The 13,304-nt window shown below is 37.3% G+C and overlaps 1 long non-coding RNA gene across 1 annotated transcript in view; it reads left to right on the forward strand.

The window, feature by feature from the left end:
- The window catches only part of LOC115296834, a 34,097-nt gene extending 31,233 nt beyond the window's left edge, over positions 1 to 2,864 (forward strand). Inside the window, exon 4 of the long non-coding RNA XR_003911084.1 lies at positions 2,778 to 2,864. This is a non-coding gene — a long non-coding RNA (uncharacterized LOC115296834). The remainder of the gene's footprint in view (positions 1 to 2,777) is intronic.
- Positions 2,865 to 13,304: the final 10,440 nt, after the last annotated feature.

Consider the following 13,304-nt stretch of genomic DNA (forward strand, 5'->3'; position numbering starts at 1 on the left):
ATGTACTAATATAAGAAAAATGTGGATGGGAAAATATTCTTATAATTCAAAAGCAAAATATAAATTTTGGAATAAAATTTATCAATAAAATATTATTTTATATAACCAGATAGAATAAAATCATAGGATCAAATTAGAATAAATTTCTTTATAATAAAGTAATTGTAATAGAAAGTAGTGTCTTGAATAAGTAAAATGAATTTTAGTGTAAGAAAAATAAAATCACTGATGTAATTATTATTCAGATATTAACTTGTTAATTCTTTATATTTTTCAAATTTCATTTTCAAAATGGCTAATTTATAGTATTTTCCTAAACATTACAATTTATCATTTTTTATTCTTTCAAAGGTGGCATACTGAGATTGCTTTTTCAGCAGACTCAACTTGTTACTGAAAATGAAAAAGAGTTTAGGTGCAAATAGCTGCTTTAGAGTAGAGTTTTATGGGATTAACAAGCTTTTTAAAACAGCAATAACAAGAAAAAATATTATTTCAAATAATAATTGAAATATATACAGAAATACCTCACCACTAGCATATATTTAAAAGTTTCAGTTTTTTTCTTTTATGGGAAGTTTTGAGTAAAAACTACCACCCCCTTCTTTTTGGTGGATAGCATGGTCTCAAATAATTAAAATATACTTTCAGGGGAAACACTTTTGATTTCAGAAAAAGTCACTTACAAGGTTCAGTGATCTTTTTATCAACAAGGCATCTTATAAATGTACATCATAACACTGTAAAAAATGGACATGCAAGTATTGTCATGTCTATTTTAAAAGTGGAGCCACTGAATTAAAGATTATAATTAGAAAGAGAGACTAAATGATACTTGGGGATATTTTCAAAGTTTACTTCCTAAGATACATGCCTACTAAATGATTGTGGTCATGTATTTAATATCTCTTTGAATCCAAGGATCCAATCATCTCTCATACCCAGTCTTCAGGACTGCTTCCTTCCAAACATTATAGTCAAGCTACTCCTAACTTGATGTTTCCATGATCACTAACAGAATCTGTTCATCTTGTTGCACAATGTTTTCAACATGATGGAATATTAGAACTTTAAGCTTAGAAGGGGCTCGTACAATTATCTATATGTATGGAATGCTTTTCCATTTCAAAGCCACTAAGGTATCTATGGTGCTGATAAATGTTAGCAATCAGCTCTCTTAGGGGGAAACCGCTGCTCAGATTTAAAGAGTTTGACATTTTCTACAATGTAAATACTACCACCGTGGCCAATCTCAAGCTTCCAACATGATGACTTCACCGAATGGGGTATCCTTTATGTAAAATTTTTACCACATAGGTACAGGGTACCTAAATAACCTCAAGAACATAGATAATAGCAAAATACTTACAAAGCACCAAGCTTTGAATATATACTACCTTAGTGTTTTAATGTAGTTTATTTAGTTATAAATTTATAGAATTTAATCTTTATTATTGTTTGTGCTTAAAAACTGGCTTGAAAATTTCCTAAATATTGAGCAAGGAGCTCTCATGAGGTGGTCAAACCAGCTCGAGCACACCACTGAACTATAAAGGCGTTATGACTGCTGATTTACAGATGAAGAAATTGGGACTCAAAAGAAGGAAAGGAAATGAACATGCATTGACCACCCATTTGAGGTCATGCATGGTGTTGGGCACTTAAATCATAGCTTATAAACCTTCAAAACAACTCAAGGAGCCAGGATATATTATTCCAGATTTATGGATACAAAAACAGATTTTTCAAAATGTTACAGTGCTATTAGGTGATGAACTCAGGATTAGAGCTCAGGTTCTCTGAATCAGGATTCTTGATTTTATTTATACCAGTATCTCTTGCTCTCTAGGTTTTCGCATAAACTATGGAAGAACACCAAAGGCTATCAGATCAGACACTGAGATATAGCCATCAGCTGTATGGCTTTTAAAATACTATTTTTTTTAGGGGCACCTGGGTGGCCCAGTCAGTTGAGCATCCGACTTTGGTTCAGGTCATGATCTCACAGTTCATGAGTTCGAGCCCCGCAGTGGGCTCTGTGCTGACAGCTCAGAGCCTGGAGCCTGCTTCTGATTCTGTCTCCCTCTCTCTCTGCTCCTCCCCTGCTGATGAACTGTCTCTCCCTGTCTCTCAAAAAATAAATGTTAGAAAACACTTTTAAATAATAAAATAAAATACTACTTTTAGCAGTGAATATGGATATAGATTTTTAAAATAACAATATATAAACAATGGATAATTATGACTGCATTGATTTTATTTCAGAAGTAAAATACTTGTGGGGAGCCTGGGTGGCTCAGTTGTTGAGTGGGCCAGCTCTTGATTCCCCATGTTTGTGAGCTCCATGGGTTGTGGGCTCCCTGTGTCACGCTCTGTGTTGAGCATGGAGCCTGCTTAAGATTATCTCTCATTCTCCCTCTGCCCCTCTCCCCTGCTTATACTTGCTCTCTCACTCTCTCTCTAAAATAAAAAAAATTAAATAAAGACACTGGTTTATATTTTTGTAACTAAAAAGCTCAGGTAAAAATAAGACTAAGGAAAAATAGAGATAAATATATTGTAGTACAGTAGTTATATATTGAACAGTATGTTGTAATTATAGGTAAAGTATAACATTACAGAAATTATAAATAATTACTTTTTGTAATTCAATACTGTGAAGACTGATGGCTCAATATAGTAATGAGACAGAGGACACAGATGTTCAACAAAACAATATCTAAGGTGAATCCTTTATTCAGAAAATCTAACTTTCTTTAACTTTATATTGCTTTTAGTCGAACATCAACAACAAAAGAAATCAACATACAACATACTAACCTCCATCACTACTGATTGCAGTCACTTTGAAGATTAATATAATGTGATATTACCATGTAATGTTACTCAAAAAGACTTAATGCAATTGCTGTAAGAAAATAAAAATTAAATAACAATAAAATGTTCTAATTATGATCAAGGCACCTTGTAAGTGAAAATGACTTTAGAAGTGAAAGATCCACCTTTTAGGAAGTCTCAGTGTAAGCACACCATGAATTCAAGTTAATTTTTTCTTATATGTATTTTGAAGCAATATAGGGTGAGAAATTTCTGTGTAACTATTATATTCACAAATAAATGTTGTTATGTTTTATATTTTTAAAAAGTATCAGGTACTGTGTATTTCATTAGCATAAATAAAATCAAGAAGTCTGGAACCAATTAGCTACAAATCTTTGTTTGGGCAATAGGAATTATACTGCTTTCAGAAAACAAAAGTACTTTAAGTTCTGAATGTTAAAGGTGTTTTTTGATAATGTAAATTATTGTACTTCTTTTGTGATTCTTGTCTTCTAAGTTACTGACCATCCATCATAATTAATTTTCTCCTTTCAAAATTATATCACTAAAAGTGACATTTAGAACCAACACTGAATTTATTTTTTTTATTATTTTTTTATTGATAGTTTATTGTCAAGTTGGTTTCCACATAACACCCAGTGTTCCAGATTTAAACAGATTTCATTGTTTTCTGTCTGTTCACTTCATGGCAGCCATAAGAAGAATGGCTTTTGGGGCGATCCACAGATCCCACTTTCTAAGTAGAAAGTTCCCAGCCTTTCCCCAGGGCATATGCAACTTTTTGGCACATTGCCACTAATATGAACAATTTCAGACAGAGCCTTACCTCCCTGCCTGCTGACTTGAGGCCTGACAAATAGTGACAGGTGAGAGTGACAAATGGCCATTACTACCATCCCAGAGATCTCCCATAAGGGCAGAGCCTGAACATGGCTCTGAATTTACCTCCGTTATACTCTCAACTTGGAGAAAAAAGACCCAGTAAAATTAATATCATTAAATTAATCAAATTATTTATAAGTTATTTACTTGTAGGAGTAGGAAAAAAGCCCCTAGGAAAAAAAGGTGCTCATGCCCAGAAGAATATGAAAACCTGAGAACGTAGCATTACATTTTATCCTGATGTGTTTCTAGTATCTTTAGACATCGCATTTTTGTTTCACTAGTAATTTATGCAGTCGTATCTGATATGTAAACAACTTAGATTCTTTCCTTAGCAGTGCTCTGATTGTTCTATACTGTGGAATGCACTATAAGGCAGACTCCCTATGTATTTTATCCAAAGACAGTTCTTATTCAAAGTACAAGAAAACCTAATTAAAACACTTGAACATTTAGCCTAGTCCCCTACTGTAAATTTCCAGCAGCATGTGGATTACTGCACCAGTATTACCATTACTTCTCCATCTTTTGGGTCCAAGATTCAGAGATCTAAGCCAAGGTAGCCAAAGTCTAAGTTTTTATCTGGTGATTCAGCCAAAAAACACTAAAGAAGCTTCCTCCCATAATTCCTTGCCTTACTCCATTATCTGTCCACCGCATTTTCGTCACACTATTAAAATGTAATAGAGACCAGGGGGAAATTTATCTCTCTTTTTCAAAGCATGTCTCATATATTTGTCTGAGTGCATAGGCATTATAATGATAGGTGCTTTCAAAGAACCTAGAGATAAAAAGAATCATCTAAATCAATGTCCAGAATACCAGAACCATTATTACTTGAGATGAGACAGAGAAGCAGGTCATACTTTTGAACATTTTTCTTAGGATTAAAAAAAATGGAAAAAAACTTTTATGTCTTAGCAAATAAAAAGAGATAGCATCAAATTGTTTTGGAAAGGAGAATGGTATATGAGAATGTGGCATGAACAGGTCCTTGAACCAGACTACAAAGAGTCAAGCCCCCACTCCATCTCTTCTACTATGTCTGTGACACTGTGGGTGAGTTTCATAGTCCTCTGTGTCTCAGTTTCCTCAACTTTGCAATGGGGATAATAGTATCCAGTCATTGAGACTTATTAAGATTAAATAGATTTATACAAGTACTTTGTTAAGTAAGCAATCAATAAATATTAGCTATTATTATATAATACATCATGTTTAAAATACCTCACTTTTGGTGATGCCTGGTTTGTGATGAGCACTGGGTATCATATGTAAGTGACTAATCGTTAAATTCTGTTCCTGAAGCCAATATTATACTATATGTTAACTAAATGAAATTTAAATAAAAACTTGAAACAAAAAAAGGAATAAATGAAATAAAGTACCTCCTTTTTACCATTGTGTAGAATAAAAAACTATATAGATTTTCCTACCATACCATTATAAGGATTACAAATATACTGATTGTGTACCTACTGTGTGCCTGGCATCACTCAGGGCTCTTGGAGCAGTCTCTGCTTTCATGAACCTTGAAGTTGAATGTGGTTCTTAAAAAAAAAAGGAATCCTTAATGGTATTTACTAAATATTTGGGGGTTTTTAATTTTTATTTAAAAATTTTTAATTTGTTTTTTGAGAGACAGAGAGAGACAGTGTGAGCAGGGGAGGGCCAGAGAAAGGAGGAGACACAGAATCCAAAGACAGGCTCCAGGCTCTGAGCTGTCAGCACAGAGACCGACTCGGGGCTGGAACCCATGAACTGCGAGATCATGACCTGAGCTGAAGTCGGATGCTTAACCAACTAAGCCACGCAGGCACCCCTAAATATCTGTTAATTTAAGGAAGCGGGTACCCACTTGGATGACCAGGACATTACACAGTTGCCATTATTAATGACATATTTGTTTATCAGGCGTTACATGTAATACTGTGATAACTATGTGGGAAGTAGGGGACTTTTATTAATTGTATTTGTAATGGGTTTCTTAGAGATGAATTTGTCAATATTTAGTTTATTCCAGTTCAGTAAAGAAACACAATTATGCATATTACAAAATATGCTTTCTTCTTGAAAAAACTCTATGTGGCTATGTTTTACCTTGAATAAACTGTTTGGGACTTTTTTATGCTCTACTGGCCCCAAATTTTGAGGTATTGCATTTAGATTTCAGCAAAGCCAAAAAAGCCACTTACTGAAGCTGCTAAATAAGATCTATAATGATAATAGCATTCTTTTTAATTTTACATAAAAGAAAATCTCTGAAAAATATAATTACTACCTTTACTAAAATTCCACATTATCTAGGACAAAGTAGGTGCTTGGTCAATTAAAAAAAAAAAAGATGTGGAAATATATGCAAAGAGATCTAATTTTATTCTTGATTCCATCATTTAATATATATGTTACTATAATCTAAACTTTAAAATGTCCATTTTAATTTAATATATGATGTTCAGAGATGAACACAGGCAATACCAACAACTGCTAAAATACCATTAGATCCCTTTTTTTAAGAACCACATTCAACTTCAAGCTTCATGAAAGCAGAGACTGCTCCAAGGGCCCTGAGCAATGCCAGGCACACAGTAGGTACACAATCAGTATATTTGTTGCCATTAAAGCTATTGAATTAGACAAGAGGGAATAAGACCTTTGTCTTTACACCAAAAATTAAAAACTAAAGAACACAAATCAGAAGAGAGTAATGAGAATAATACATTTGAGATATGGTTTTGTTCTCTTTTCTCATCCCTTTTTGTGAGAATGTGGATTTTTGGAGCATCCTGAATGCATTTATTTAGTCTAGATAGGTTTTGGATCTCTGACATTTTCATTTTTGTTGAATAATAGTTTTCAAGCCATTTAGGCCTCTTTAAGGGGTGTGTGTTAGGCGAGTAACATACATAAATACATAAGGTGAACAGCTTGTGGTTCAAAGATTTTTTTTAAAGATTTTTAAAAATGTCTTATTTATTTTTGAGAGAGTGAGAGACAGCATGAGCAGGGGAGAATCAGAGAGAGAGGGAGACACAGACTCTGAAGCAGGCTCCAGGCTTTGAGCTAGCTGTCAGCACAGAGCCCAACGTGGGCTCGAACCCACGAACGTGAGATCTGACCTGAGCCGAAGCCAGATGCTTAACCGACTGAGCCACCCAGGCACCCCTTTAAAGATTTTTAAAGACATTTTTACTTCAGGTTCAATAAGATGCATTCATCTTTTTCCCCTTTGGATTATTTTTAGATTTTGATGTCATGTTGCTCCAAGAGAAGCCAGCATAATAACAATGGCTATCACAATGGCAGCATACCTATCATTTACAGAATGACAGCAATGGGCCGGGCACTGTCCTGAGCCATTGATGTGTCCTAACAGTGTAGCTGTGAGAGTGATCGTGCACCTGGGCACAGAGGCTCTCTCCATCGTATAGAGTAAACAGGCAGAGGGAAATTCAGTGACTTGTTCAAGCTCACACCACAGATAAGTTCCAACGTCAGAGTGTGGCCCACACAGTCTGTCTTCCACCTTCATTATCTGATGAAATCAAAGCCTTGAGATACTTTATAAATCATATCTAGATATTACATACATGTTACATATATGGTATAGGCTTAGTTTTCTAATTCAATTAAAGGCCATCCCCCCAAAAAATGTTTCTCTTGAGGAAGTAGAATCACAACTAATAAAGTTTCCAAGAATTTGGAAATTTTTCTTTATGTCTTAGTAGGTTATTTTCTAAAATTCCCTCCTATATTCTTTTTATATATATTCATTTCTTTAAAAATAAATACAAAGTCAAAAGGTTATCTTGATATGGTTTAGAGTCAGCCAAACTCAGCTTAGCTTTTAATTTAAAAAAAAAATTGTTTTTAAGTAGGTGCCACACTTGGCGTGGAGCTTGAACTCACAAATCTGAGATCAAGACTCACACACATCGACTGAGCCAGCCAGGTGCCCCCAAATTTAGCTTTTAAAGAGTGAAAGTCAAGCCTAAGTGCTGTACTTGCCTTGATGGCAAGGCACCGGCCATCCAGCAGCTTTAGATGATCTTCCTGAGCCTCTGCCCAGAGACAGACTCAGTGAGGACGAGCTGCTGAGAGACTGATGAAGGTTGCAGGCCACCGCAGTGCAGAGCTCTCCTGAGTGAGGCAGCTCCTTGATGGTCACGTGCCAGAGAATGATGGCAAAGGAGCAGATGTCAGCTTTGGTCCTTAGGGTCTCTTAGGAGCTCTGACGCTTGGTGGCTGTGTGTGTCACCTACGTGGTAGGGAGGAGTTTGTGGAAGCACAGATTTTACAGCTCCTCAGAGCAAACCAGTCACCAATTTTATAGGCATTTTGCTTACTGATCAAAATGTTACCAGCTTCAAGTGCACAATGCTTTATGAGTAAAGAAAACCAGGCCATTCAGACATTTAGGGTATGCTTATTTCCTGAGATGTGTGAAAGTGTTTACTCTCCCAAACTTAACTTCTGTCTCGTGCAGTAGTGAGGGCCCCTTCCTCTTCCTCAGGGAAACTGATAGCACCATATATGACTTGGTATAAACTGACATTGCCACCAATCTTCATATCATGGTATATATAGATTATTAAAGCCCACAGGCCTGTGCTGACAGCGACAACCTGCATGATATTGTCACATCAAAGCCTTGATATGCTGAGCTCAGCCCAGAAGTTCACTGGGATGCCATAAATTTGTTTTTAAATGTTTTTGGATATGCATAGGAAGAAGAGTTCAGGAAGCAGACTGAAGAAGACTGGTGAGAGAGGTAAAAGGAGGAACAAGGGAGAATGTTATTCTAAAACTAGGAGAAAGTACTTGGAGAGGTGGGGTTGATCAGGAGCATCAAATACTGCAGGGAGGTCAAGTAAGAGAACAAAACCCTAGACTTTAAGTTTATAAACTTGGAAGCCATTGAAATGATCTTCACAAGAATATTTCAAGGTGTGCTTGAAGTAGTAGTGAACTGCAAAATGCTGAGGGATGCAAACTGGGATGTGCAGATGGAAAGTACAAACAACTTTTACGGGCAGAGTACTTGAGAAGGAAGGAGTAAGGACAGGTCAAAGATAGGCTCCTTATGAAATGTGAGAAAGGTGAATATATTTGCATGGTGCTGAGGGAGGGAACCAGGTGAGAGGAAGTTGGTGATGCAGGAAAGAGAGGAGGTCACTGAGAGTATAAAGACCTTGAGTAACAAAGAACAAATAGAATCTAAGGAACAGATGGAGGAATGAGCCTTAGGGAGAAGTTTTCTTCCTTTAGGACATGAGAAAAAGATGGCACAGTTATAGCTAAGCATATTTATGTGAAGAAAGATCTTTCCTGGTAGACACCTCTTTTTTTTTCTTTTTTTTTTCCCCCATAAACTGTGAGCAATTACCTGCTGAAGAAGAAGGGGTTGGGGATAGATATGATGCCTGGAGAGAGTGATGGACATTAGGGGCAGCCACTGAAGGGAATAGGAAAGAGGGTTAACCAAAATATGGCTCAGGGGCCTGGGGAAGTCAGCTGAGGTGAGAGGCAGCATGATATTCTGTGTGTCTCCAGGAGTCTGGGCACAGGAGCAGAGAGAGCAAGTGATAGGTCTGAGAAGGGTCTTCAATTAGCAGAGCTGGCCCAGAGGGAAGTAATTCTGATGAGAAATTTGTTGAAACACTGTGCCATAACGTCTAGGCTGGATCAGAGGGAATTAAGACAGGAAGGTGTTCGGGTTGGGGTGGGGGAGTGGATGATGACTATAAGAAAGTAGGGGTGGCCAGAGCAGTAGAAACTTCAGTGAGCTTAAAGATCACATGTATCAGAAGCAATGGAGTGAGATTTCTGGAATGATGAGGGCTGTTATCAGTGGGATATTTAAACTATTTCAGATGATGGTGGTTTAGGATGTGACCCTGGGAACAGGGTGACTGGAGATAATAAGCTCGGAGTTGGGATGTCTCACAAGTATTTAGGGCTGTAACTTAGAAACTAAAATTACATTTTATGAATTTTTCATTTATCCAGAACCAAGAGGGTTTGTTCCCACAACCCAGCTAAAGTGATGGTGGGATTACTTTGGTGAATATCTCTTGATACTTAACTTTGACCTGCAAGGTGTTTTCAATCAGCGATGTTGCTATGCAGAAATGTTCACGGTTGTTCTTAGGAGGGCAGACCAACTGGTGAGATAAATAAATCTAAAAATGCCACCTAATCATGGTGCATGCTTCTTTTAATGCATTGTCAAAGGTGGTTTGTTAGTATTTTGTTAAGGTTTTTTGTAACGATGTTCATCAAGGCCTCTTCTCCTCTCTTCTCTTCTCTTCTTTCTTTCCCTTCCTGCTTCCCTCTCTCCCTCTTCCTTTCTTCCTTCTTTCCTCCCTTCCTTTCATCTTCCATCCCTCCTTCCCTTTCTCCTTTTCCCTTTCCTTCCTTCCTCCCTTCCTCCCTTCCTTCCTTCCTTTCTTTCTTTCTTTGTTTCTGGCAAGATATCTCCAAAAAATGTTAATACTTAGAAATGCATGTGAGATTACTCAGTAGTGTGCTAAAACACACATCAAAGGCAGAGATAAAGGAATTAGGTTATCTAACAGAATGGATGGGCCTACCTAGAGAAAAGAGGATACTTACTAACTGAAACAGGAGTGGCTGCTGGCTGGCCTCAGAATCAACACCACCAAAGTAGAACACAGTTTTCTCAGAACAAGTTCTTCCTTCTTCTGATTTCCCTTATTTGTGTTAATGAACCCATGAATTCTCTAATCTGCTAGATTTAAACACTTATGTAATTTCCTTGTATGCTTCTCACACCCTCATAAATTCTCAAGGCCTCTTAATAATCACATCTCCAACAGCCTGAAGAATGACCTGTCAGGCTCATGACACTCTGCGGTTGGGAGTTAAAATGGGAAGAGAGAGCAAGTCCATTCTGCCTCAGCGGGCCTACCTAATAGGTGACCACATGGGTTTCCGTGCAGATTGCTGGCATTGTCCTAGGGCCACATCTGTGTGTTGAGTTATGAACTTTACTCACACAAGGATCTGCTCCCTTCCAACCCTGGGAGGAGATTCTGTTAATGGAATGTGACCAAATGCCATTTTTAAAAGCCAAGTATTGATATAGAAATTTCTTTTACAGATTAAAAGCTTGAAGGAGCTGTAAGGGTCCTAGCTCCTCAAATGTCGTTGATACACACACACACACACGCGCGCGCGTGCCTGCACATTCACATACACAAACTCCTTTTGAAAATTACCATTTAAAAATGAAATATTGCCATTTGCAACAATGTGGATGAAACTGTAGGGTATTATGCTAAACAAAATAAGTCTGGCAGAGAAATACAAATATCATATGATTTCACCCATATGTGGAATTTAAGAAACAAAACAGATGACTACAGGGGAAGGGAAGGAAAAATGAGATAAAAAAAGAGAGGGTGGCAAACCATAAGAGACTCTTAAATACAGAGAGCAAACTGAGGGTGGCCAGAGGGGAGGTGGGGAGGTGGAGAAGATGGGCTAAAGACGTGATGGGCATTAGGGAGGACACCTACTGGGATGAGCACTGGGCGTGATATGTAAGCGATGAATCATTAAATTCTACTCCTGAAACCAGTACTACACTGTATGTTACATAACTTGAATTTGAATACAGAAATTAAAAAAAAACCTTAATTCTGCTCTACAATCAAACCACAACAGTAAAGAGGTTCTCTTTAATTAGAAATTACAAAGATGTTCATGGCTATACTAGTTGGAGCAGGCAAACTGGTAAACCATATACACCCCAAAATGTATAATGGGACAAAGAAGCAAGAAGTTCTTGCTTCTGTAAAGTCATAAATGGGGTTTCCTTGTTGGTAGATGGCTCTTTCAAATGATGATTCAGGAACCCAGGTTCTTTTTTTCTGTAGCTCTACCATCTTCAACATGTGGCTTCAAAGGTCTGCTTCAAGCCACTGGGGGAAAAACGAGTGTGAAGAATTGAATACACATGCAAGACTCTTCCAGTCTTGGAAGTAGCATACAGGACGTTCACTCACATTCTAATGGCCCAAACTCAGTCACATGGGAAAGGTACTCTGTTTCCAGGAAGATGACAAGAGGCCAATAAACAATTAGCAGTTTTTCTCACAATGGGATAGCCACTGGATCAGTGTGGGGAATTTACAGGAAGAACATCTGCTCTCCTGTACCAAGTATGGTGATATAGGTACACAAGAGACCACTGGCAGAGGAACAGATCAGACCTTTAAGTGAACAAGGAGGCAGTGGTTACATTTAAGAAGAAATATATCCATTACATATTCTAATAAAGTCTCCTCATTGTCTAAAATACACCAAAAGAAAGTTTTATTAAATGAATATAATTCAGTGATACAAAGCTGGCAGATTGACAGGTTGAGATGTGGGCAGTAGTGAGCTGAACGCACTAGGCAAGAAGCCCAGACTAAAGAAGCAAAGTCCAGGCAAAATCCAAGAGTTCCAGGGCACTGCTGGCCTGAGAAAGCAAATAACTGAATAGAAATCAAGAAGCCATAGCTGACACAGAATAAGACATTCATGCCTCTGAGTTTGTTTTTCATTTGTAAACTTGGAGTAATAATATTTTCTTCATAAAAATTAACTGGAGAGTCAAATGAGATGCTGTGTGTGAAAACTCATATACTTTGGCAAAAGGACAAAGGAGGCTAATTTTAAATCTATTTCAATTTTCATAAGCTTAGAATTTTGAGATTTGGACCCTGTTGTATGCATAATTTAAGTCTCTACTCATGAATTAGATGAAGGAGTGAAGAACTACCTAGTGTAAAGGACTATGCTTTGGACTTGGGAAACTTTGCAGATTCAGGTTCCTTTTATAAAAGTCCTTTAGTCTGGGGCTCCTGGATGGCTCATCTGGTTGAGCACCCATCTCTTGATTTTTGGCTCGGGTGATGATCTCATGGTTTGCTTCATGAGTTCCAGCCCTGCATTGGGTTCTGGGCTGTGACTGCACAGAACCTGCTTGGAATTCTCTCCTCTCTCCCTCTCTCTCTCTGCCCCTACCCTGTTTGTGTTCTCTCTGTCTCTCTCAAAATAAATAAACTTAAAAAAATTAAATAAAAGTCTTGCCTTCTTGCATGCCTTTCTCATTCATTCACTTTCAGTCTGCTTTTCTTCCCCCTTTTTTTTCTTTTCTTTTTCTTTTTCTTCCTCCCTCCCTCCCTCTCTTCCTTCCTTCCTTCTCTTCTTTATTTTTTTCCCCTTTTCTTTCCCTCCATCTAGTTTCTTTTTTACATGAGCCTGGCCATTAAGGAGGGTATAACTAATTTATTTGTAAAAGTTCTAAATAGTAGCTTACCAACGTTGGGGTTTAAGGATTGATCCATAGTAGAAACAGAAAGAATGAATCATTGACAGATGTGTTATTTGGTGGAATTCTTTGGGTGGGTGGATGGGGGAAATGCATGTACCCTAAAGATAATTCCCTTTGACGTGCATTAATACTTCAGAGGATCCATCCAAAGGAAATAATCAGAAATATAAGGTCATATGAGCAAAGATGTTTATCATAGTTTTACTTTAAATGATAAAAAATTTGAAACAGGCTA

The sequence above is a fragment of the Suricata suricatta genome, chromosome 7 (genome assembly GCF_006229205.1).
Source record: "Suricata suricatta isolate VVHF042 chromosome 7, meerkat_22Aug2017_6uvM2_HiC, whole genome shotgun sequence".
In the NCBI taxonomy this organism is placed as follows: Eukaryota; Metazoa; Chordata; class Mammalia; order Carnivora; family Herpestidae; genus Suricata; species Suricata suricatta.